This window comes from Theropithecus gelada, chromosome 12 (assembly GCF_003255815.1).
Source record: "Theropithecus gelada isolate Dixy chromosome 12, Tgel_1.0, whole genome shotgun sequence".
NCBI classification, from domain to species: Eukaryota; Metazoa; Chordata; class Mammalia; order Primates; family Cercopithecidae; genus Theropithecus; species Theropithecus gelada.
This window is the reverse complement of record NC_037680.1, coordinates 35,867,855-35,895,333: the sequence shown is the minus strand read 5'-3', so window position 1 is coordinate 35,895,333 and position 27,479 is coordinate 35,867,855. Positions and strand designations below refer to the sequence as shown.

Genomic DNA, 27,479 nt, shown 5'->3' with positions numbered 1-27,479 from the left:
TGTCCATGGTCTATAATCTAAGATAACAACACTGATACATCTACAAATAGCACATGATTTGTGAGATTATTTTTCATATATAAATTTTGAAAATAATTTTTTTATTGTATAACCATACCTTGAAAAGAGCATAGAGCACACAAATAAAATCAACCTGATATATAAATGAATGATTAAATATTTTGTGTTGATTACAAACAAATTTCAGGATTAATCAGCATTACTTCTGTGTTAAGATTGAGCAAAGTGAGAAAAAGCAGATAGATATTCTATTCATTTATTTCATTGATTCCTTTTACTGAGGTAGGTATGGATGAATGTCCATCCTTTGTAGGTATGTATTATTGTAGTTATCCATAGTTTGTAGGTATGTAGTATTGTCAAGGAAAGGTTAAAACTTGAGTATGTTAAAATTGAGTACATAAAGAAAGACTTTGTTTTGGGGCAGAGCATGAAGAAAAATAAAGATAGTACATGCTGATTGCTAGAAAAATACTCATAGGATTGCATATCATGACTTAAAATTCTTTTCCCACATTGGTAGGTGGGTAATACTTGTAGATGTTTTCTGGGGTTAATATTATTGAGATTTTTCTCTGTGCATATTTACTAAAACAGTGACTTGTAGAGAAGTAGCATATAACCAATACATTAGTTGAATTATGTTTTCATAAAATGTAACATTACTTTTTATATGTGTAATTTGAATACGTTTCTTAGTTTTGAAATGATTTGAAAGAATTACCTTTTGCTCGTAAAAGCCACTTAGGATTTTTATGAGCAGCTTTAGGATTAGTCTGGCTTCATCCTCTAGTGTCGTTTTAATTTCACGTGTTTTTTTCCTCATGCAATTGCAAGTACCTAGTGAGTCATGTATAAAAATTGCTATCATGAGGAAGGAATGCCTTTACTAGTTTTTTATCCTATGAGCTTTAGTACTTTAAGTAAACTGTATATATTTTAACTGTAGATCTATCCTTAATTAACTTAAAATTTTTCCAAAAAATCAAAAGTAAAATGGAATTTATCTTTTATTCAGATATGCATAGTTTGAGTGTAACTGTTTACAATAGTTTTAATACCTGTTTTGAATCACAGGGTTTTATAGAAGTAGTTTTTTCCTTCACAAGACTTCTTGTATTGACTCTGTTACCATCAGAAGACTTATTTTTGCATTGATTAAAGTTGAGAGCTTAATGTTAGGCAAGTAGGTCCTTGAAAGCAGTTTTTTGGATACAGAGAGAATAATGTATTTTATCTACGCGGCCACCTTCTTTTTTTTTTTTTTTTTTTTCTTTTAGACAGGGTTACTCCTTCACCCAAGATAGAGTGCAATAGTACGATCAGAGCTCGCTGCAGCCTTGACCTCCCTGGGCTCAGGTCATCCTCCTACCTCAGACTCATGAGTAGCTGGGTGGGACTACAGGCATGTGCCACCATGCCTTGCCAATTTTTCTATGTTTTGTAGAGAGAGGGTTTCACCATGTTGCCCAGGCTGGTTTTGAACTCATGGGCTCAAGCCATCTGCTTGCCTCAGCCTCCCAAAGTGCTGGGATTACAGGCGTGAACCACCTGCGCCTGTAACTGCCTTCTGATCTGATTTGGTATGATAGGGGTAGAGAAGGTTAGTTTAAAGAGAATGTTTCCTGTCTTATCTTCTTTTACCCCTCTAACATTTTTACCCCTCTAAAACTGTTCAATATGTTTTTCTCTTTGGAAATCTTTCTTCATGTGCCTTTATTCATTGTATTTTCTATGTCTCTACTTCTTGAACAGAAACAAAACAAAAAACCCTGCAATTCTACTTCTTATTTCCCATGGGCCCTACTTACAGGTCTCTGCCAAATTATGCTGGCTGTTCTGTTTTTTCTCCATATTCCCTTGGTGAACTCACCCACAGTCTTGGCTTGAACTGTACTTTTATGTAACTGATTTTCAAATCTTAGACTCTTCTAAATTTCTACCTGCTGGTGGGAAGTATCTTCATTTGAATGGCCTCTGGTAACACTGGCCTGTCCTACTATTCTAAACAAAAGTCACCCCACCCTACCGCTGCAGATTTCTTTCATTATGTTAGTGGGAAACTTTGATGTAATCTTTCACTCTTTTGCTGTCCTTGTTCCTAATACTTAGTTTAGCATGAAGCCCTCTGGTTTCACCATTTAAGATTTGGGTTTCCCATTCCCTCTGCGTTTTCTCATCTTCACTATCCAGACCCTCATTATTGTACACCTTTAATTCACTACCCCCGCTTTCCCATCACCCCCTGCCTTGCTTTTTTTTTAAGCTTCCCAAATGCTTCTTGCAGTGACTTAAAAACGCATACCAAGTTGTTATGGCATATTTTCTTTAAATAGGTAGTAATTCTTGCAAGAGTTTCTACTTAAATTTTCTTTTGGCTCCTTTGTAGCTCTTGACATAATGCTGGATGTAGTAGGAACTTGATAAGTACTTGTTCACTCATTCATTCAGCAGCTAATTAGCTATTGGGTTCCAGGTACTATATGTTCCTTCAGGAAGTTAAAGCTGACAACAGCCTCTGGTGGTAAAGAAAGGCCTCTCTGAGGAGGTGGCATTTGCTATGAGACCTGATTGAAGTGAGAAAACCGGTCCTATGAAGAGGGCAGAGGGAAGAGCAAGTGTCAAGGCCCTGAGGTGGAACAAATTTGATATGTTTGGGGATTATCAAAAGGGTGCTTGTGACTGGAACATGGTAGAAACAGGAAATGCAGTCAGGGCACAAGGTAACAGAGGGCCTATGAGGTCATGATAGTAAGCATTGTGGGTTTTATTCTAAGAGCTGCTAACGCCATTGTACAGTTTTGAATAAGGGAATGATGTGATTTGATTTACTTGCTTTAAGAACAGATGTAGGTACTTGAGACCGGGAGTTTGAGACCAGCCTGGGCAACATGGTGAGACCCTGTCTCTCCAGAAAAAAAAAAAAAAAGAAAAGAAAGAAAATTAGCAAGGTGTAGTGATACACACCTGTAGTCCCAGCTACTCAGGAGGCTGAGGCAGGAAAAAAAAAAAAAAAAATAGAAGTAGGGAGGCTATAATGGTAATATAGGAGAGCCAGTAATCATGAACTAGTAAGGTAATAGCAGTAATAGTTTTTGAATTAAGGACAGAGTGAGGAAGAGTAGTTGGTAGGGTGGACTAGGTGAAAGGTCAGAGGTAAAAGAGAAACCAGGAAAAACTCAGTTCTTTGTGTTTAGACAAGTCATGTATCATTTCTAAATTCTGTTTTCCTGGAGTCTATAATAAGGAATATCTCTTTCCTGCCCCTTTGAAGGAATCGTTATGAGGATCTGATGAAATAACACCTGAAAGCCCATTAGGAACCTTAAAATGCCATAACCATGTCTTACTTTTTAACACTAAACGTTTAAGGGCTCATCTCAAATTAGACTTGTTAATAAAGAAATTTCCAGGCCGGGTGCGGTGGCTCTTGCCTGTAATCCCAGCACTTTGGGAGGTCAAAGTAGGTGGATCACTTGAGGCCAGGAGTTCGAGACCAGGCTGGCCAACATAGTGAAACCCTGTCTCTACTAAATATACAAAAAGTTAGCTGGGTGTGGTGGTGCACACTTGTAGTCCCAGCTACACAGGAGGCTGAGGCACAAGAATCGCTTGAACCCATGAGGCAGAGGTTGCAGGGAGCCAAGATCGCACCACTGCACTCCAGCCTGGGTGAGAGTGAGACCCTGTCTTGAAAAAACAACAACAAAATTCTAAAAATTTAGATTTCACAGGGATAAACTGGAAGCCATTTATAGCTTAGGAAGTATTTTTTTCCTCTTCTGAATTATTCCCAGTGATATTTTCAATTTTTTGATAATTTTGTCACTATTCATAAACATTAGCTTGTGGTAATGTCTCCAGTATTAAGTAGATGACATTTTGGTTCTCATCTGTACTGATAATCATAGACAGAAAAGTATTTATAAATAATACCTAATTGTCTTCAGTTTGTGACATATTTAAGATATTGTTTTGCTCTTCTTAGTACATTTTTATTTGTCTTGAAGACAAATAAAACTTGTAACCCAAATGTCCTATAGTTTATTTTTTAATATGTTATGTTCACTCTAGGGTGTTGGTGATTATAAACAAAAACATAACCTGCCATACTATAATAAATAATGATCTATAAATAAACTCCAGTCCTTTTGTGCTTATTTTTGTCATGCTAATTATATGGACCCTGATACTGTAGGTTAATTTCAGTATGACTTATGGCATCAAGAAAGACACAAATTTTGAACAAACTTTTTAGTTTCTGAAATTTCTTAAGTATGCTTCAGCTGATTGCTAATTCTGTTTTCCTATTGCAGGTTTCCCAACAGTGATGTCACAAGATTGACCACATTGATCACAGTAAGACCAAAATGATAGTTAAGCTTTTAAGGAAGTTTGGTTTTCTCTGAGAATGAGAATTGACCTAGAAAACATTTATAATTTGAAATTATTATTTCTTTTGCTAGCCAGTTGAGTGTTAACATTTTTAATGAATCATATCTTATACTTCTAGCTAGTTATTTAAATACTTTTAAAATATTGCTTTAAAGGATTTAAAAAACATTTAAAATGAAAATTACTTTTAATTTACAACTGAAATTATAGGCCTAAATATACTAAATTATTTCAGTGTGAGTTAAACTCTGAATGTCATCTGTTTTGAGTTTTTAGTTTTACTGAAAAATGGCAGAAAAGTTAAGGTGATTCCACATTAGGAAATACATATAGAAGTAAATTACTTGAGATTGTAATGAATTATTAAGGAAAGATTATAAAAATGTAGCATTGGTAGGCTGGGCGTGGTGGCTCACGCCTGTAATCCCAGCACTTTGGGAGGCCGAGGTGGGTGGATCACCTGAGGTCTGGAGTTTGAGACTAGCCTGGCCAACATGGCAAAACCCCGTCTCTACTAAAATACAAAAATAGCTGGGCATGGTGGCACACACCTGTAATCCCAGCTACTCGGGAGGCTGAGGCAGGAGAATCACTTGAACCTGGGAGTTGGAGGTTGCAGTGAGCTGAGATTGTGCCACTGCATTCCAACCTGGGCAATAGAGAGACTTGGTCTAAAAAAAATATATATATATATATAAAATATATACACACACACCCCCCACATATATATAGCCTTGGTAGAGTTTTTAGGCATCTTGCTTAAATTTCTTATTGATATTTATAGGATTTGTAGAGTCTTCCAGATATGGAGCATTTTTTGATAAAGATGGTTCTCTTAAGGAACTGATACTTTTTAATTTTAAGTGTTAATTTCTGTTGTGTATAAGGACATATATTACCTAAAGAAAAACTTTACCAGGGCCTTTATCCACATTAGAAAATTCTAAGTGATAAAATCTGAATTACAATCATGAACGTTATATCATTTTAAAAAAATTCTCTTAAATAACAGATAAATTTGTACTAAATTATTTACTCCATGATCCTGCTGCTTCTTTAACTCTGTTTTAATTTAACTCATTAAATCCAGAAGCATTATTAGAAGTATAAATTCACATATAGATAATGTTTGTATTTATGTTCAATCATTTTTTTTTAAACTGGTTCATTTGTTAAGTTTAACATTTTGCAGAGGCTAGAGAGAAATTTTATTTTTAAAGGCTTTATCATCATAATTTTGTCTACTAATACTTATAGCATATTTATTCATTTTCCTAAGGCAGCATTTTAGCTTTGTTTGATTTGTAGCTCTTTCCTTGTTTATTTTTTCTTAATTAGAACTTTATTGCCCTAACTGAATATTTCATAAGAAAATATTGACATATTTCTATAGAAACCTTCTGTTCAGCATCTAGTGCTTTAGACAACCAAAGAAGTTAACATTAGCATTAAATAAAACCTTTTTTAAAACTGAAAAATGCTGACTCCCACAGCTTATTTTTGCTTTAAATTTTTTTCCCACAGTTTATTTTTAGGGTAATATTAAGAGAGTAATTAATTGCAACTGATCAAAATCCAAGAATTTAAGGAAGAGAAGTGATATTTAATATTATTAGATGTTAAATATCAGTTAAAGAGTAAGAAGTGTTCATTTGAGAGGTTCATAAGTGACTGATACTAGAAACCTTAACTTTGTTATGTCACTGTTGTGAGGCTTTTGCCAGCCCTTTGAGTTAAGAAAAGAGGGTAGATTTCAACATTGATTCAGGTTGAGAGTACTAGTGAGAGAGTAGTTCAAATATATGTTTACCATGTGGCTGGAATAAAATGAGGCCAGGAAAGGGCTGATTTATCCAAAGGAAGTAGAGAGGTCAGGAGACTAGTCATAGATACATAAACTGGTATAATGAGATGACATAGTAAGAACTAAAGGTAAAATGTTATGGTTAGAGAGGGGGATTATATTATGGGCTGTTTCAGAGCTGAAGTGTAGTAGCTATTTATATATTATGTAATATACACTTTATATATGTTTTAATCAAAATTTTCAGAAGTCAGGAGAATTTCTGTTTTTTTCTTTGATGTCACAATGTATATAAATGTCAAAACCTTTTAACTGATCTCCCTTCTTCCTGGCCATTATCAATTCCATTGAAACTTGTACACAACTCCCAGTTTAATCTGATTAAAGCATTGCTCGGTTCCTTTTATTTCTCTACTTGAAAACGTGTGGTGGCGGCCGGGCACGGTGGCTCAAGCCTGTAATCCCAGCACTTTGGGAGGCCGAGACGGGCAGATCACGAGGTCAGAAGATCGAGACCATCCTGGCTAACATGGTGAAACCCCGTCTCTACTAAAAAAAAAAATACAAAAAACTAGCCGGGCGAGGTGGCAGGCGCCTGTAGTCCCAGCTACTCGGGAGGCTGAGGCAGGAGAATGGCGTAAACCCAGGAGGCGGAGCTTGCAGTGAGCTGAGATCCGGCCACTGCACTCCAGCCTGGGCTACAGAGCGAGACTCCCGTCTCAAAAGAAAAAAGAAAAAAAAAGAAAACGTGTGGTGGCTTCTCATTTTCTGTGTGATCAAATCCAGACCTTCTAACTTGGTATTTAAGATCCTTCCTCAGTTTGTCTTCAGCATATTTTCTTTTCTTTCTTTGTTTCCTTTTGTTTTTTTTTTTTTTTTTTTTGAGACAGAGTCTCACTCTGTTGCCCAGGCTGGAGTGCAGCGGTGCAATCTTGGCTCACTGCAACCTCTGCCTCCTGGGTTCAGATGATTCTTCTGCCTCAGCCTCCCAAGTAGCTGGGATTACAGGCACGCGCCACCATGCCCAGCTAATTTTTGTATTTTTAGCAGAGACAGGGTTTTACCATGTTGGCCAGGCTGGCCTCGAACTCCTGACTCAAGTGATACACCCACCTTGGCCTCTCAAAGTGCTGGGATTACAGGAGTGAGCCACTGTGCCCAGGCTGTCTTCAGCATATTTTCTATTATTCAAGAATAAGAACGGTATACTCTACCTAATGTGGACTACGTTCCCTACCTTGGATACACGTTTTGGCTCCACACTTAACATTCATGTTATTCTCTTTACCTAGAATATTGTTTTTATTTTCACACCTAAAAATAATTTCTTCTGGTGAAATCAAACTTTCTCTCTAATAGCATATCCACATATAATCATCTCCCTGAGGTGTTCCCTAATCAGCCTAGTTCTCTGTTCCTAATAATTTGGTAATGCTTAATTTTTATTACTCCAGTGTTACTGATAACATAATTGTATTTAAGATACTTATTTTAATACACATCTTCTTACTTTATTCAGCAAATGTTTGTTGGCATTCATGATAAAGCAGAAAGTGCTAAATCAATTACTATCTTTAGTGTTCTTATGTTAAAATTGAAATAAGGATATTAATAAATTAATATAATTTAACCACAGGAAGCAGGATGGATAGAAAAGAGCTTAGATTTTAGAACCAATAGAGTTCAAGTACTAACGTCACTGTGTACTAGTGGTGTGATTTCCAGCAAGTCAGCCTCTTTGTGCCTCAGTATCTTCACCTATAAAACGATGCATTATTTGAATTTAAAAGGATTATGAAATTTAAATTCAGTTTTTTTTAGCTTTCCTCCCTCTTCCTGATAGAACTTTATGGCTTACTCCTTTACAGATACACAAGGGACGTGAAATCAACCATAAAGATCAGTGATATATCCTAAACATTCAAATTTACCTTACTTACAAATTGTGGCCATTTTGTCTGTTTTAATAAATAGATTTCCACATTATGTATATTAGTGATAACTTTATTGACTTTCAGCAAGTTTCAGCAAGGAGGCCAATTGGACCTGTTAATGTTCTTTTATTTGAGGAAAAGGGAGTGACAACTAGACAACTAGACAGACAACTAGAATGGCAACATCTTAAAAAACCGGAATGAACTATAGAATAGTTTAGAGTACTGTGCATTCCCCTTATGTAATGGGTGAGAAAATCAAGGTTTAGAGAGCTTGAGGGAAAGTAGTGCACATAATAGTTAAGGACATGGACTTAGGGTTAGAAAAACCTTTGTTTTTGTTTGTGTTCTGCTACTTCTGTAACTGTTGTGATCCTGAGTCAATTTCTTAGTCTAAGACCCAATTTTTTCTTTTCTAGAGTAGGGATAATATTATTATGTCTGGAATATTAAATGAAACATTGCTTATAAAGCACTTAGCACAAAAGATGGCACATACTACATTTTTCTTACTCTCATCATACTCATCAATATCTGTAAAGTTACTTGTTTAAAATCACGTGATTTGAGAACTTGGACTAACCTGACTTTGCTTTATCCTGTTAGAATTTTTACTGTTCTGTTTTGTAATTAGTTCTTACTTGATTAAAGATGTCTAAACAGCATTTATAGAAAGTATAATGAAATAATTCAGAGGTTATTTTCTTAAATCTCCCTTAATCCTCTCTCTTCTCTGAGTGTATTTGTGCAGTTTCATATACATGCAGTTTTGTTTGTATGTAATTTCATTATTAGAGTGGCTATATTTTATCTTCAAATATTCTTACTTAATATTTTACTATATATTTAATAATCTGTCACAAGGCAATCTTTTTTTTTTTTTTTTGAGTCTGAGTCTCACTGTCACCCAGGCTGGAGAGCAGTGGCACGATCTCGGCTCACTGCCAGTTCTGCCTCCCGGGTTCACACCATTCTCCTGTCTCAGCCTCCTGAGTAGCTGGGACTACAGGCGCCCACCGCCATGCCCAGCTAATTTTTTGTATTTTTAGTAAAGATGGGGTTTCACCATGTTAGCCAGGATGGTCTCGATCCCCTGACCTCGTGGTCTGCCCACCTCGGCCTCCCAAAGTGTTGTATTACAGGCGTGAGCCACTGCGCCCGGCCGGCAACCTTTTAAATAAAGTGACTTTCTGTTTTTATTAAAATTTCTTGGTTGGGCACAGTTGCTCTCATTCCTGTAATCCCAGCACTTTGGTAGCCCAACATGGGGGATTGCTTGAGCCCTGGAGTTAAAGACCCACCTGGGCAACATAGTGAGACTTTGTCTCTACAAAATAATAAACAAAATTAGCTAGGCATGGTGGCTCAAGCCTGTAGTCCCAGCTACTCGGGAAGCTGAGGTGGGAGGATTGCTTGAGCCCAGGAGTTCAAAGCTGCAGTAAGCCAAGATTGTACCATTGTACTCCAGCCTGGGCTACAGAGGAAGAGCTTGCCTCAAAAAAGAAAAATTTTTTTTCCATTTTTCTTCTTGGTAATTTTATTATGAATATTACTTAAATTTTGTAGAGATACATCTCTCCCAATAGTAATACTTAATAATTGAGGTTTAGAAGGAATTGCTATATAACGTTATAGTATACATACTGTCAGAAATATTGGTGTTAGATAGTAAATTTAAAATGTCAGGTACCTACCACAGAGAAGATATAACCAAGTATGGCAATGATTGATAGTTGTCCTTAATACTGATTTTCCCCCCTCTTCTAATTTTTTTTTCCAGTATATTACTACCTAGAATAAAAACATCGTTTCCCCAGTCTCCCTTGCAGCTAGATATAGTAATCTGACTAAACTTTGGCAAGAGATATATAGGCAGAAGTAGTGTGTGCAACTTTCAGGATGTGTCCTTAAAGGAATGGGTGCACATCCTCTTTTTTGCCCCTTCCTCCTTGCTGGCTGAATTGTGAGCATAATTGGACTGTGAGTGGAAACCCTATACTGAGAATGGATAAAGCAACGGTAAGAAAGAAAGTCCTTACTAACAATGTTACACTGTCCATACTGGCCTGCTTATCCCTGTACTTCTTTGACATGACAGAGATAAAACTCTATTGTATGAGCCATTCACTTTTGGGCTTTCTGTCACTCGTGGCCAAAACTAATCCTGATAGACCAAGATAGCTTGACGAAGAATGTTTATGCCATTGTGGCTGGGTGCGGTGGCTCATGCCTGTAATCCCAGCACTTTGGGAGGCTGAGGTGGGTGGATCAGGCAAAGGTGGGCAGATCACTTGTCTGGAGTTTGAGACCAGCTTGGCCAACATGGCAAAACCCCATCTCTACTAAAAATACAAAAATTAGCCAGGCATGGTGGCACATGCCTGTAGTCCCAGCTGCTCGGGAGGCTGAGGCAGGGGAATTGCTTGAACCCGGGAGGCAGAGGTTGCAGTGAGCTGAGATTGCACCCCTGCATTCCAGCCTGAGCTACACAGCAAGACTCCATCTCAAAAAAAAAAAAAAAAGAAAAAATGTTTATGCCATTGTTAAAATGTCTTTTTTTTTTTTTTTTTTTTTAACATCTCACTTGTTTTATTTGAACTCTACTGTCTCCATGGTTTAAGTCAAGCTTGTTCATCCTGTGGCCTGTGAGCCACATGCAACCAGGACAGCTATCAGTGCAGCCTAACACAAATTTGGAAACGTTGTCAAAACATTATGAGATTTTTTTTGTGTGATTTTTGTTTTTTGTTTTTTAGCTCATCAGCTATCGTCAGTGCTACTGTATTTTATGTGTGGTTCAACACAATCCCTCTTCATCCAGTGTAGCCCAGGGAAGCCAAAAGATGGGACAGCCCTGGAAGTTTTAGGAGAAGAATGGAAAGGGAAATGATTCATTCTGTGTAGCACAGGGGATCAAGAAACATTTACAGAGGAGTGAGACATGTGGTCTAGATTTTTGAAGTATAATGTAGAAGAGAATCTAGAAAGAGGAAATAGGCATATAGACTTGAAAGAACATATGTTCAGAGACATGTAGATGTTTTAGTTTTTGTTTGGTTGTTTGTGTGTTTTCAGACAGAGTCTCGCTCTGTTGCCCAGGCTGGAGTGCAGTGATGCGATCTCGGCTCACTGCAACTTCCGCCTCCCAGGTTCAAGCAGTTCTTCTGCCTCAGCCTCCCGAGTAGGTGGGGTTTCAGGCACATGCCACCATGCCCAGCTAATTTTTATATTTTTAGTAGAGCTGGGGTTTCACCATGTTGCTTAGGCTGGTCTCGAACTCTTGACCTGAACTAATCTGCCTGCCTCGGCCTCCCAAAGTGCTGGGATTACAGGCGTGAGCCACCATGCCTGGCCTTAGTTTAATACTGTTGAAATACAACATTTGAGGAAGTAAATGAGCCTAATGGTCAGCTCTTATAGGAATTTATAAACTAAAAACTTAAAAGTGCTAGATACCTAGTGATGAGTTATTTTATTGTAAATAATTTTAATATTATTTATTGCTTTTCCATTAAATTTTAGTGGGTTTTTTTGTTTGTTTGTTATGTTTTTATTTTTAGAAACAGGGTCTTGCTCTGTCACCCAGGCTGGACTACAGTGGCACAATCATAGCTCACTGTAACCTCAAACTCCTGGCCTCAAGCAATCCTTCCACCTAGGCCTCCCACAGCATGGAAGTTACAGGTGTGAGCCACTGTACTCGACTATCATTAAATATTTTTAATAAATATATTTTGATAAATGTGTTGAGGAATGAAGAACAAAGCTAATATTTATTTATCCACTGATCTTTTAAGATGCTAGGTACTTATTTGAACCTTTAACAATTTTAAAAGACATATCATTACATTTTACAGATGCCCAAACAGACTTGGAAAGGTCAAATATCTTTCCTAATGTGTTGTAAGTGATAGTTAAGTCATTATCTGAAAAGCGCAAAAAATAGTCATTTCCAGAACAAGTTTACTGTGTACTGTCTGACCTTTATTTTTCACTTTTCTAATACCCAAAGTAGAGTTATAGTCAATTTTAAAATATCTGTAGTAAAATATAACAGTAATAAAACCAGAAGTGAAAATCTTTTTAAAAATTTCTATATTTTATAGCAAGTAACAAATCTAAAAGTGTTAAAATTTTTAAATGTAGTACAGTAAAGTTATAAAATATGTCTTAAACATTTTGTTTTACAGAGTCTGAATATTTTGAATAGTATCTTCAAAATTAGTATGTAGCAGCCATTTAAGTTACTTCATATAAATCTATTTCCCATTGCTATTCCTAAATGTATTTTTGGATGAAAGAAACCCTCTGTTTACTTGTACTGCATTTTCTTATAAGTTGTACTGTTTTAACATTTAACAATTAATGGAGCTAAAAGCATGCATGATGTTCTCTGTATGAGTGGCTGCATGTATAAATAACACCATGCTGCACAGATTCAAGTTTAACTTCTTTTGAACAAGTCAAAATGTGTAATGTTACACAATCCCTTGATTTAAAGATACATTCTTATTTATCAGAAAATTCTAAATGAGCTACTGTTTAATAAATCTGTCTTTAAAAAAGAAACTTTACAGATCTAGGAATAATTATAGAAACATCAGAGAATATAAAATGAAAACCAGTTTTCTGCTGTGGTTTGATGTTTTCTTATTGTAATCAGCAGTGTCTAGCATGTAGACTAGGTAAATATTTCCTGAATTAAGGCGACTTGAAATTTAATCTGGCTAGTAAATTGTTTTCTTCCACTCACACTTTGTAGAACACTAATGCACACTTCTGCTGTGAGATGTAAGAAACGTTCGTAAGGGAGTGGATAAAATATAACTGTAGTCTGCAGAAACTAGAGATGAGAAAATGGGTGATGTACACTGAGTTATGGGTTTGTGATATTTAACCTCTTTGTTCTTTTTATATAAATATACACAGAAAAAACCATGGAGGAGAAAGAATTTTGACAAAAATGGAAATTTTTTTTGTTGTATAGTATCAAAAGTTTGCGTGTCATGAATGTTAAAAAAAAGTTTAACTGATACAAATATTCCTGAAGCTGTCCTTATGTGAATGCATTTTTAAATGCATTTTAAAACATTACATCAATGGGTACATTTGCATCAAAATGTAAGATAGTATGTGTAAACTTTACAACATGCAAAGTATGCTGTTGATTTTGCAAATAGCACATCTAATGCTTGCAATTTTATTCTCTGATTTTCTTTCTCCTCAAAAGAAACCCGTCAACTTTTGTTCATAAAATTCATGATTTTTGTCCTCACTCCCCTTACCACTGAATATTTCCTGTTTGTCTTTTTTTCTAAACTCTAGTAGCTTTATATTTTCAGTGTCATCTTTATGGAAAGGAAATTTCAGAAAACGTAGACACTTGGCACTAAACTCAAATGTCACAGTTCATTTCAAATGTTACCTCCTCCATAAAACCTTTGGATCCTTTTCAGTTGGAATTAATCTCTGTATCATTTCTGCCTTTCAGATTTGTTATTTCTGTTATAGCAATTTATTTCAACACGGGGTACATCAACCTGAGTGTGCAAATGTATTCTCCACAGGGAGAAAGGGCTAAAATTTTCAATGTTAATATAAAATAAATTAGTGTGAGCATATTCTTAGATCATGTGGTATGCCATGCCTACCTTATAACCAATTACTACCATGTATTTTCAGGGCTATGATTATGTTAGTCTAATGAGAAAAGAACAACAATAGACTTAATATTATAAGTGGTTCACTTGTATTAGGTGAAAGCCTGATGACATCAGAGTGAACTAAAAGTTTTGCAGTCATTTGAGTAGAAACAAATGATATTAAATCATTAGGGCATACTAGATGTATTAGTTCATTTTCACGCTGCTGATTACCCGAGACTGGGCAATTTACAAAAGAAAGAGGTTTATTGGACTTACAGTTCCACATGGCTGGGGAGACCTCACAATCCTGATGGAGGAAGTCACGTCTCACATGGATGGTGGCAGGCAGAGAGAGAGCTTGTGCAAGGAAACTCCTGTTTTTAAAACCATCAGATCTCATGAGACTCACTCACTATCACGAGAACATCGCAAGAAAGACCCGCCCCCATAATTCAGTCACCTCCCACTGGGTTCCTCCCATGACATGGGAATTGTGGGAGTTACAATTCAAGATGAGATTTGGATGGGGACACAGCCAAACCATATCACTAGACTTATAGGCATGTCAAACCAAAATGTAACTGAAAAATAATGGAGAAATAGCAGTCAGTACCATTTTTATGTTGACTATAATGATATATTTTCATGAAAACATTGTATTCGTGAACACAATACACAGTTTTTGAACTGTGTATTTGAACTGTGTTGTTTGTAGCTTTTATGTGCCTATTTGGAAATCCTTTTGGTATTTGAAAGAAGATCTGGAAGCAAGAGGAAGAGTTTATCCTTATCCATAGCTTTATTTTTCTGTATTTCAGTAACAATATAATAAGTCAGTGGGTGGAGGGTGTTTCACAAAACCTTTTTTCTGTCTTCATAAGGGGTTTATACATAGGTTAAGTTTCAGAAACATTGTTACAGAGTCCTTATATATCTTATGTGATGATTGTGTGTTCAGTTGTTTCACCTATTAGGCTATAAACTCCTTATAATCTAGTAAAGGCATAGATTATATTTCATTCATCCTTGCAGTTTCATTAGAGTCTGTCTCAGTACTTTTTCCTAGTAGTGACCCAGTAAATATCTATGCAGCAAACTTGGCTTTGCTGGTGTGCAAAGTGTAATATAAGGAAAATTAGTGACTTTTTTTTGTCTTTTACTTTGTAACTGGAATGTGTAGTACAGAAAACAGAGAGATAGTATATATTTTAACAATTTGAAATTCATAGGTGTTAACAGATTCCTCTTTTTGAAATTAAATATCTCCTAGGATTTTGATCACTTACAGTGTTGTATGCACTACCTTAATTAGATAATCAATTTTTGTTTTTTTCTTAGCTGAGATCTGTAGAGGGGCGACAGAGAATGAATGATTTCCTGGGAGAGTAGAACTGAGCAAGGAGATGTAACCAGAGTACTTCAGGGAACAAGACATTGCATCATTGCAAAAATGTAGTTTTTTATATTAGAGCAGATTGAGAACATTGGTTCACCAGGGAAGTGGAGAGGCAGGAGAAGGGACTGGGAAGAGATATGGGAAGGTACTAAAGATAACATTTTCCGCCTTTGGGCTGTTGCCTAAAGTTACAGTGCCTAGACAACATTCCTTTTAACTTCAGTGGAAATAAAACTGGAATAAATTAAAATCCTCTCGAATAATATAGTAAGTACATTTTACTTTTCATATTCTGTTATGATAGGTTTTTGTATAATGTTGCCACAGCAGAGTTCAGCTGTCTTGCTAACTTTTTCAGTGTCTTATTTCTTACTTAAATTGCATTACCTATTCCTGAATTTCAAAGCCATTTAAATGTAGCCTTGTCCCTATCTACATAAATTAATTTCCCTCTGCTTTCCAACACACATTATTTTATAGTCAAAGCACTCCTTTAGCCACAAATATAAATATACTGTCGATTTTGTCAGAATGTCTTTTTCCACATATTTCCTTTTCTTGAAGTGCTACTAACTCTCCTTACCCAAAGCCAATCCATTCTTCAAAGAGGTCTTGTAGTCTTTTGTGATAAATGTGACCTTCATTAAGTTCCCTTTCCGCTTGTCATTTGATCCTTATCTGTAGCTCCCCAGACCTCTCTTTTAAATTGCAGAACCTCCATTTGCAGCTCTCTATATAGGATTGGTACCTGGTTATCCCACAGACATGTAATTCAACCTATTCAAACTTGAACTGATTTTCTTCTAATTTTCCAGAAACCTTTTCCTCTTTATATATTCCCTGTATTAGTCAATGATATCAACATCTACTTAGCCACTCAAGGTAGAAATATGAGTTATCTTCAGCTTCTTCTTCACAAATTCATATCTAAGCTGGTATCAAATCCTATTGATTCTCTATATGCAGTGTAATAGTAAGAGCTAATGTTAGTGGAGTCCTTACTGTGTGCCAGGTACTAATCTAAACATTTGACTGGTAGTAAATTAATCCTCTTAACTTTAAGAGTTAGACACCATTATTATCACTGTTTTACATAAGAAAGAAATTATGTACTTGCTAACAAAAGTATGTACCTCCCATAGGAGGCTGTCCAGCCAAAAGAAAAAAAAAAAAAACCAACCTAAATATGATCAAGCCTAATTTACAGGAAATAAGAAGGACACAAGGACATATTAAATTACACCAGGGGGATAGAGTCAGGAAAATCCAGACTGTGGAAAACTCTAAAAGGCAAAGAACCTAGTTTCTTGAGCTAAAAATAATAAGGAAGGAAAAAGAAAAGATTGGCTAGAGCATTTAGAGATTAAAAGAGACTTGAGTCATTATCAGCCAGATCCAATGTACAGATTTTATTTGAGTCCAGATTCAAACAAACAGGCAATTTAAAAATACAAGACGAAATGTGTACATCAACTGAGTGTTTCATATTAAAGAATTGTTGGCCAGGTGCAGTGGCGCATGCCTGTAATCCCAGCACTTTGGGAGGCCGAGGCAGGTGGATCATGAGGTCAAGGGATCAAGACCAGCCTGGCCAACATGGCGAAACCTTGTCTCTACTAAAAATACAAAAATTAGCTGGACGTGGTGGCATGCGCCTGTAGTTCCAGCTACTCAGGAGGCTAAGGCAGGAGAATCACTTAAACCCAGGAGGAAGAGGTTGCAGTGAGCCGAGATCACACCACTGCACTCCAGCCTGGTGAAAGAGCGAGACCCCATCTAAAAAAAAAAAGATTTGTTAAGATTTTAGGTATGATAATAATTTGGGGCTATTTGTTTATAGAAAAAGCATAAGTCCATACCACAAAAGGATAAGCATCTCTGTCAGAGGCAAAGCTTGAGAAAAAAATAAAGTATATTCATTGATCACTTATTTTACTTAGTGTCTCTGATAATAAAGGATTTGCTAAAGGAGGTGATAGAACATTTAGCCTGATAGCATTATCATACATAAAATAAATTTTTATTATTTTACCAATTCATACTACTACTGCAAACAAAAAGATTATTATTGTGTCATACCTCCTCAATAGTCAGTGTTTGTTTCACAGAAATATGGGAAATTCAAGGAAATAAGAATTAAAATTTTTAGAACCTCTATAAAGTGATAATGATAATAATAAGTAATAGTCAACATTTGAGTGATTAATTATGTTCCAGGCAACCTGTCATGAATTTATAGCTTTAATTTATTTCATCCTCCAAACAACTTTGTGAGGGGGAGGTATCATTATTCTTATTTTATAGATGGGAAAACTTAGCTATGGAGAAGTTAAGGAATTTTCCCAGAGTTACATGGCAATTAGTGAAGTTTAGGATTCAAACCTAGGCATTTGACATGGAACCTGTGTCTTTATTGTTATGCTGCACTGCTTGTCTTTTACTACGATACTAGGTGCCGGCACACCTGGCTTATTAATCTTATTGAAGATTCCTTGTACATAAGAACATAACAAGTTGCCTTTCTCTTGCTGCCTTCAAGATTTTCTCTGTGGCTTTCAATAGCTGATTATAATGTGTCTTTGTGTGGATCTCTTTGAATTTATCCTGCTTGAAGTTCATTGAGCTTGTTGGATATGGATATGTAGATTCACGTCTTTCTTCAAATTTGGGAAGTTTTCATCCATTATTTTTTCAAACATTGTTTCTACTCCTTTCTCTCTGTCTTCTCCTTTTGGCATATCCATAATGCATATTGGTTCACTTAATGGTGTCTTACAGGTTCCATAGCCTCTGTTCACTTTTGTTCACTCTGTTTTCTTCCTATTCCTTAGACTGAATAATCTCAATTGACCTATCTTCAAGTTTGCTGGTTCTTTTCTTCTGCCTACTCATATCTACTGTTAATCCCTCTAGTGAATTTTTCATTTTAGCTATCATACTTTTTAGCTCTGTAATTTCTATTTGGTTCCTTTTTGAAATTTCTGTTTCTTTATTGATATTCTCATTTTGTCCATACATTGTTTTCCTTGTTTCCTTTCATTCTTTTGTCTATGGGTTTCCTTTTGCTCTTTGAGCATATTTTAGATAGGGAATCTGTTGCTAGTAAACCTGCGTACAAGAAATGCCCTAATGGGAGATCTTCAGGCTGAAATGAAAGGAACCTAGACAGTAACTTAAAGGCATCTGAAGAAAAATAACTCCAGTTAAGGTTACTACTCAGATAAATAGGAAGGGAACATAGCACTTTGAAGGAAAGAACTAAAAGCCTATGTGACTGGCGTACAGAGAGCAAGAATTGCAGTTTGAGGTAAGCAACCAGAAAATACAGGACATAGTAGACCATAATGAGAACTTTTGTTTGTTTAATAGTAAGGACTTTTGGCTCAGTGCAGTGGCTCACACCTGTAATCCCAGCACTTTGGGAGGCTGAGGTGGGCAGATTGCCTGAGGTCAGGAGTTCGAGACCAGCCTGGCCAACATGGTGAAACCCTGTCTCTACTAAAAATACAAAAAATTAGCCAGGGATAGTGGTGGGTACCTGAAATCCCAGCTACTTGGGAGTCTGAGGCAGAAGAATCACTTGACCCAGGAGGCAGAGGTTGCAGTGAGCTGAGATCATGCCACCGCACTCCAGCCTGGGCAACAGAGTGAGACTTCACCTCAAAATAATAATAATAATAATAGTAATAATAATAATAATAATGGATTTTGTTTGTTTATCCTAGAGCAATGGGAAATGTTTGAAGTATGTTTAAATTATCAACAACTCGATTTTCATTGAGGTTTATAGAAGTTAAATAACTCTCTCAAGGTCATACAGTGATTAAGCGGTAAAACAAAGGTCATAATCCAGGAATGTTTGGATCTAACATCTGTATCACCCCATTTCTTAGAAATACAAATCTAGGAAATGTGTAAAACATTTAAAGGCTGAAGTTTCTGTGACCTGACATCATTATTTCAGCAGATGAATGCCTACTATGTTGAGAGATGTGAGTTTGCCCTTTGCAAATGTAGTCACATTTACATTAATTTTGTTAGCTCTGCTTGTGACCTGTTGCTTCTCAGTAAACAGGTGAACCACAGTGTTCCACAGTGAACATTAGAATAAAGACACGTTTCATCTATTATGATTTCTTCTACATTTCAGTTCCTGCTCTCTAAGGGAGAACTAACAATGAAGGTACTTCTATACTAGATAGTTTCCAAGTGTCATTTTGTGTTAGACTTATGGATGTTAAGTAACTGCTCCTTGTTGACATAACTAGTACTGGTTGTAACTAAGATTCCAATTCATATTTCACTAACTGAAGACCATGCTGTTTCTACTACAATACTCGCAAAGAATATAAAACTAACTTGTGTTCAAGAGACCTTAGTATGGATATTTAGAAATAGAAAACATCATCCTCAGTGCATACTTTCTAGTTGATTGAATGACAGAAACAGGATTATGAAAGAAAAGAATTCTAGAATCAGCTAGCGTGTGCCCTGAGGTGATCTTATGCGACACATTCTTCAACCCACTTATATACTGCCAATCTCTCTCATTTAATTATCTTTATTTTTGTGTACCTCAGTTATAGTATTGATATTCAGTAAGGGAAGAGACATAAAGAAAGCTATCAGATGAAAAGTTGTTTGGTCTCAAAGATTCTGCCTGACAGCACATTCCTAGGTAGGAATTTTTAGCCATTTATTCATTTAGTCATTATATTGTATGCTTCACATACTGTCACTCATTCACTCATTTATTCATTCTACAAATATTTATGGAGTGCCGCTTATGTGTTTCCACTGTCTAGATATTGGGATTACTGTGGTCAATAAGATGAAGTTTCTTTTGTTATTAAGTTTACTTTCTAGTGGGGAGAAGTAAACAAATATATAAGTAAAATATTCTCAATTATTGATAAGAGCTCCAAACAGGAATGGAGGAAGGAAAATGTGATAGCATCTACAGGGAGTCAGGTAGAATTGAGGGCAACATACATATAACAGTCAGGGAAGGTCTCCCTGATGAGGTGACACTTGTGTTGAGAAATGAATCACCAGAAAGAGCCAGGTGTCACATTGTGAAAATCTGAGGTTATAGTGATCACAGTGCCAGTGAGGCTGGAATGTAGTGAGCTGTGGGAATAAAGGTAGGCAGATATAAAAAAAAAATAGTTTACTGGCCGGGCGCGGTGGCTCACGCCTGTAATCCCAGCACTTTGGGAGGCCGAGACGGGCGGATCATGAGGTCAGGAGATCGAGACCATCCTGGCTAACACGGTGAAACTGCGTCTCTACTAAAAATACATAAAACTAGCCGGGTGTGGTGGCGGGTTCCTGTAGTTGCAGCTACTCGGGAGGCTGAGGCAGGAGAATGGGTGACCCTGGGAGGCAGAGCTTGCAGTGAGCCGAGATCGCACGACTGCACTCCAGCCTGGGTGACAGAGCGAGACTCCATCTCAAAAAAAAAAAAAAAAAAAAAAAAGTTTAACTTCTTTCTAATGTGAAGAGAAGCCACTGGAAGTTTTTTTTGTTATTTAAATTTTTTTAATTAAAAAAAAATACAGACAGGGTCTTACTATGTTGCCCAGGCTAGTCTTGAACTCCTGGGCTCAAGGAGTCCTCCCATCTCAGCCTTTGACTCCAAGTGCTGGGATTACAGGCATGAGCCACTGTGGCTAGCCGGGAAGATTTTTTTGGCTGATTGATATTAATAAACCCTCCCCCACCATGTTTAATTTGAGAATGTTTCATATTCAACTTTTCTACTAGTGGAGGTTTTTATGGAGGACACTAGTACATAAATGGTATTAAAGCATTATTATAAATTCTTTATGCTGTGTATGAATTTATATTTTTGGTTGCATTCTCCTGTGTTGCCCCTAAATTATTTACCCTTGATAGCATATTTAAGAAACTTCCATTATCTTGAAGAGAAATTCATGGTTATGATTTATTCCTTGATTTAATAAGCACTGTGGTTGTTCTTTTTGAATTACTTACTAAATTTATAAAAGTAGAAAATGCACTGCTCTTTTTTTCTTCATTAGGAGCTTATCGTCTACTGGAGAGACAGACACATAAACTGGTCATTATAGCTGTGGTAGATGGCACAGTAGAGGTGTATGTTTAATGTTTTTTGAATATAGAAAGCATGATATGATCCTTATGGGTAGAAAGGGCCACATCAAAACTATTCAGTCTATGGAGATTCCCCCCCTCTGCATTTTGAAGCAGAGTATAGGTATCACTATTTGAACAGTGATGCTGATGCTGCAAAAAATCTGTAAAAAGAGTTTATGTTTTCCAACTTTATAGGGAAATAAAGTAGTATCTGTCTTAAGACAAGTGAAAAAGTTGAATTCGTTTGGAAGTAGAGAGTGAAAAAGCGTTATGTTGCATTTTGTTACTGTTGTCCTCTTCCCCTTCTGTTTTCCCTCATCCCTTTTCTTTTGTATTTGTAAGTTTGCATGAGGTGAGAAGATAAAGTGTTAAAAGTTTTGAAGGAAGACTTGGTAGCAAATTTTGCCCCTATGTTTTTTGAGTATTGGGCAGTATGATTATAGACAAAGGAATTGATTTATCTCTGATCGTGTGATAATGTCCTCTGTTGGTCCTCAACTGGGTGCCTAGATCTTTCCCCAATTCAAAACCCTAGGTATAAATATACAGTGCTTTTCGCCATAATATTAAGCAGGCACTTTCATAACTAAGACATACCAGAGTGGTGTGAGAATGCCTGTACAACTGGAATGGGCAACATGACCATAGAGAAAATGATGTGATTTTTTAAGTGTGTTTGCTGAGAAGCAGGAGGAAGGCTCTTAGAAAGTTAAATCAAGGCAGATTCCTAAAATAAAAATGCAGTTACAAATAAATGCAGAGTATCACATGCAAGGATTAAATCAAAAAAGACTGTGGTGTGCAGATATTTCATATATACAGTGAGTATTAAAGAAGTGATAAAAACAGCAGATGTAGCAGAATTTCAAGTGAAGATCGGAAGCCTTTATAATAAAATTGACCTTTAAAGTTAATTGCACATACAGGAGTTCGAGACCAGCCTGGGCAACGTGGTAAAAACCCTGTCTCTACTAAAAATACAAAAATTAGCCAGACATGGTGTTGCGTGCCTATAGTCTCAGCTACTAGAGAGGCTGAGGTGGGAGGATCCCTTGAACCCAGGAGACAGAGGTTGCAGTGAGCTAAGATCGGGCCACTGCGCTGCAGCTTGAGCAATAGAGTGAGACTCCTCCTAAACAAACAAACAAAGAAGTTAATTCCACATAGTATTTACTCATAAAACCAGCATCTTCCTACAGAAGACAATTTCTAACATAGAAAGGATTTCATGAGACTGAAGAAGAGGACAATAGGCTTCTTAAAAAGATGGTAGATTAACATACATGCTTAATTCAGCTAACTGTTGAAGCCCCATTGATTATATAGAAAAAAAAAGATTTTCAAAAAGGCATAAGCAAAGAAACAGGAAAAGAATGAATAGCAACAAAATTCTGGAAGCTGGAGAGCGATGGATAAATAGTAACTGATTTATCAGATTGAGAGAACCCAATAACTGAATTATCAGATGACAGTGAAGAAAGCCTAGAAAAAACAGTTTACACATTTGAAACTCCTAAAGGCTCAGCAATGAGCAGTTCTGTGTATCTCTGGAATGGGCAGGAGGGGAGAAAAAGGTTATAGTTATAGGTACAGGTGAAAGTCTACATATAAAAACTATATGAAAATGGGAAATATTTATTAAGCATTCATGAAACAAAGTCTGTTCAAGTAGTTAGATTCCTCAGTCTCCTCCACTTAACACAGTCAGGTAACAGTGCCTCCTTTATCCCTTTCTCCAGAAGAAGACTGAAAGTCAGACCTTTGGGGATGTACAGTGCAATCACATTCATGTACAGTCATCACCACCATCCATCTCCAGAATTCTTTTCATCTTTCAAAACTAAAATTCTATAAACATTAAACAATAATACCTCATGCCCACTTTCCCCTGGCCCTGGCCCTTGGCCACCCACCATTTTACTTTCTGTCTCTATGATTTTGACTACTGTAAGTACCTCGTATATGTGAGATCATACAGTATTTGTCTTTTTGTTACTGGATTGTTTCACTTAGTATCATGTCCTTGAAGTTTCATGCATGTTGTAGCATGTGCTAGAATGTCCTTTCATTTTAAGGCTGAATGATATTTCTGTGTGTGTGTATGCCATATTTTATTCATTCTTTCATTTGTGGATGAACTCTTGGGTTGCTTTTGCCTCTTCACTATCGTGATATCAACATTTTAAAGTAACATTTTTATTTTGTTTGTTAAGCATAGATTAAATTTTGCTGTACCACATTTGAAATATTAAAGATTGCTTTCATTTGCTGATGTTTGAAGTTCTTTCAATGTCAACAAATAAACTGGTTTTGTCCTAATTCAGAAAACAGATAATTGTATCCACTTTGGTTATTATATAAAAAGAATTGTCGTTACTTTTTTTCTTAACATTGGTTTTTGAAATAAAGACATCTTGGTGTGCCATGTAAAATCTTTGAGCAGATACGTGCAATTGAGGAATTTAGTGAAGATCTTCTTCCTTCATTGGCTTTCATTTTCCTATTAGTTCACCTCATGCTTGTATTATTTTAACAAATTTTAAAATGCAAAAAAGTCAAAACCATCATGGTAGCTATCTTAGTGCGACACAGGGATTGAACACTCTGATCTGATTGTCACTCACTAACACACATGGTATATATTTAAATTTCTCAACCTGTTCTTTCTGGGTTGCTGAGAAATATTCTTATTTTACTTATTATTAGAAATACAAATTTAATACGCTATTATTTCATTAAAAATATGAACACTTTAGAAAATTTTCCATTTAAAGTATTTGATTGTGGCTGGTCTGAGAGCCCTGGTCTTTACACCGAATTGATCACAACCAGTTAGAGATTTCTTTGTTTTTCTTCCTCCACTCCCACTACTTCACTTGACTAGCCTTAAAATAAATAAATTAAATAAATAAATAAATATTTGATTGTGAGCTCCTTGTGGACAAAACTACCTTATTCACATATGTCTTTTCAGTGTTGGAACTTAACCCCTCAAACTTGTTTATAATAAATATTCACTGGACTAAATGAGTTTTTAATGTATGTTTGTAGTCAGTTGCTCATGTGTTCAGCAAATCTATATATAATTTCACACATACTGTGTATCAGTTACTTTCTATTAATTATTCTTTTCTAATGTGCCATTTAAAGATAAAGCATTAATATATGAGAACTTGGGGACCAATTACCAAATCACTGCAGCAGCAATAAATCACAGATCTTTGCCACACAGATATGGTTAGCACTGGCTAAAGATTCAGACAGACAATTGCAGAAGTGATCTGGTAGCTGCAGACCATTTTCTAACATGGATTTTGCTTTGAGGAGTGGAGAAATAATTTTATTTTAGTAAAATGTTAATAATGAAGAGAGAATATTAATGTCTTTAAAGAGAGCTGGGTTCATTATTATCTGAAGTTGTATTTTCATAGGTAACAATCAAAACATTTCTAATTCATTTTGTTTGTCTTATTTTAAGTACTATACTGTGATCATTTTTACATACTGATAATGAGCTTTTAAAGCAAAATAGAGAAAGTTTATTGAGTCATAATATTCTTCAAATAAAATAAAGGTGTATTTTTCTTTTCTTTTTGAGACAGAGTCTCACCGCTGTGTCACCCAGGCTGGAGTGCAGTGGCGCAATCTTGGCTCATTGCAACCTCCGCCTCCCAGGTTCAAGCATTCTTCTGCCTCAGACTCCCCAGTAGCTGGGATTACAGGCACACACCACCATGCCCAGCTAATTTTTGCATTCTTAGTGGAGCCGGGGTTTCACCATATTGGATAGGCTGGTCTCAAACTCCTGACCTCAAGTTATCTGCCCACCTCAGCCTCCCACGGTGCTGGAATTACAGGCATGAGCCACCGCGCCCAGCCAGGTGTATTTTTCATAAGCAAGAGGTCATCTTGGAGATCAAAGTCCATGAGTATGTAGAAATATTTTTCCCAAAGAGCAAAAATTTACCTCACTGGAACATGTGTAGCACTTGCCAATTTAATTATATCTTTAGTTGAGTATATGTTAATAGTAAGTACTGAAAAATTAAGAGTAATAAGCTCTGGTATATGATTTTAATTATTTATTATCGGCATACTGATTTTAATGGAAGAAATAAGACAAGTTTCTAGAAGTTAACTTTTCCCTTTTTTATGTTTGTTAAATTTACTTTCCTATAAAAATTGTTTATTAATTTAGAAATTATGTTTGGAGACCAGGTGTGGTGGCTCACACCTGTAATCCCAGCACTTTGGGAGGCCGAGGTGGGTGGATCACCTGAAGTCAGGAGTTCGAGACCAACCTGGCTAGCATGGCGAAACCCCTTCTCTACTAAAAATACAAAAATTAGCTGGGTGCGGTGGTGCATGCCTGTAGTCCCAGCTACTCAGGAGGCTGAGGCAGGAGAATTGCTTGAACCTGAGAGGTGGACGCTACTGCCCTCCAGCCTGGTGAGAGAGCAAGACTCCGTCTCAAAAAAATAAATAAAATAAAATAAAGAAATTATGTTTGGAGTATAAATTATTTCAGAATACAATGTACTGTCACAAGAGGCATAATGATGTTTTTGGTCAAGGACAGACTGTATATATGACAGTGGTCCCGTAAGATTCTAATACCGTAATTTTACTGTTTCTTTTCTTTTTTAGATATGTTTACCTCTATAAATATTTTTCGTATTCACATTTCAGGCCTATTTCTATTAGAAACACCATTGTGTTACAGTTGCCTACAGTATTCAGTACAGTATCATGCTATACAGGTTTGTAGCCTAGACATAACAGGCTATACAATATAACCTAGGTGTGTAGTAGTCTTTACCATCTAGGTTCATGTAAGTACACTCTGTGATGTTCATACAACAAAATCACCTAACAACATGTTTCTCAGAACATATCCCCGTGGGTAAATTGTAATGATGTTTAGTAAATAAAATTATTTTACTCTATTTGCTTTATACATCCCTTCAGAAACACACTTTATAAGTCCTCCCTGTATTTGGAATCATGACATAGGAATAGATACAAGGTTTTTACTTGAAATTGTGAGGAATCATTGTGCAAAAAATAACAGTATGAAATATTTATAAAATTTTAATTCGATTATGGCCTCTCGTTAAAGGAAAACTTCTAATAATATTTATTCTGTTAACCACAGTTTTCAGATTATAGTTCAGTTCTAGCTTTCCTTAGAAATGTTAAGTAATTTTCTTAGTATGTAGCTTAGTCTACATTACAAGGCAGTTTTTGTTTCACATACGTTTTTATATCACCAATAAAGTTATGATATGCTTAAACATGAAAACTGTATATCTTTTGGCTTATTCTTAGTTGCTCATAAAGGATATTTAATGAATGACCAGCTAATAGCTAAAGCAGGATCAGAAATACCAGGTTAATTCTGAAATCTCTGTTTCTGCCTTCAGTTTTGTGGCAGTTGTGTTATTAGTTATACTTGTTTGGTGAAAAATATTTCTTCCTTTTTGTTTATAAAGTACTTTGTATTTTTTAGCCTTTCATATGTGTAAAAAATGTTAAATCTTAAATCAGTCAGGATTAAGAAGGGATTTTGAAAGATTGCCTGCTTCTACAACTTAAAGTTTGTGGGGAAATTAAGATAATGTATTATATATAAAGCTGAAAATAATGATAAAAATGATCGTAAGTTTAGTACTTTCATTTTGGAAAACCAAACCTCAGAGTGACTTGATCTATATTGCACAGCTAGTTTATGGTGAGACTCTGGTATTGGTGTCGAATTTCCTAGTCCAGTGTTCTTTTTCTGAAAATTAAGTGACTTTCTTCATTTCTCTTTAATGTATTCTATTCTTTCCGTATTGTTTTAGAAAAAGGATTATGTATCAGGCCTATTACTGTTAATGGTATCACCATTTCCCACAACAAGATATCAACTCTTGATATCACTTTAGATTGCTCTTTTCTCTGGCTTCAGATAATCAAAACCTAAAAGTGCCTGTGATCTATCTTCAATATCTTTTTCATCCTTTGTTTTCTTTTCACTCCCACCACCACCCTATCAGGTCATACTTAGATTGCCATATTAATTTACTTTCTAGTTTCTCTTTCTCCAGTATCATGTCTCCTCTTCTTACTTTTTGTGGATAACAGTGCCACATAAACACATCTGAAGTCATGATTTTTTTTTCACA

The 27,479-nt window shown here is 36.0% G+C and overlaps 1 protein-coding gene across 4 annotated transcripts in view; it reads left to right on the top strand.

The window, feature by feature from the left end:
• BAZ2B (bromodomain adjacent to zinc finger domain 2B) overlaps positions 1 to 27,479 on the top strand; it is a 310,475-nt gene that overhangs the window by 56,822 nt on the left and 226,174 nt on the right. For all 4 annotated transcript variants that reach the window (XM_025405435.1, XM_025405437.1, XM_025405434.1 and 1 more), the window contains exon 2: positions 4,338 to 4,380. The gene's annotated coding sequence lies outside the window, so the exon portion shown is untranslated. The remainder of the gene's footprint in view (positions 1 to 4,337; positions 4,381 to 27,479) is intronic.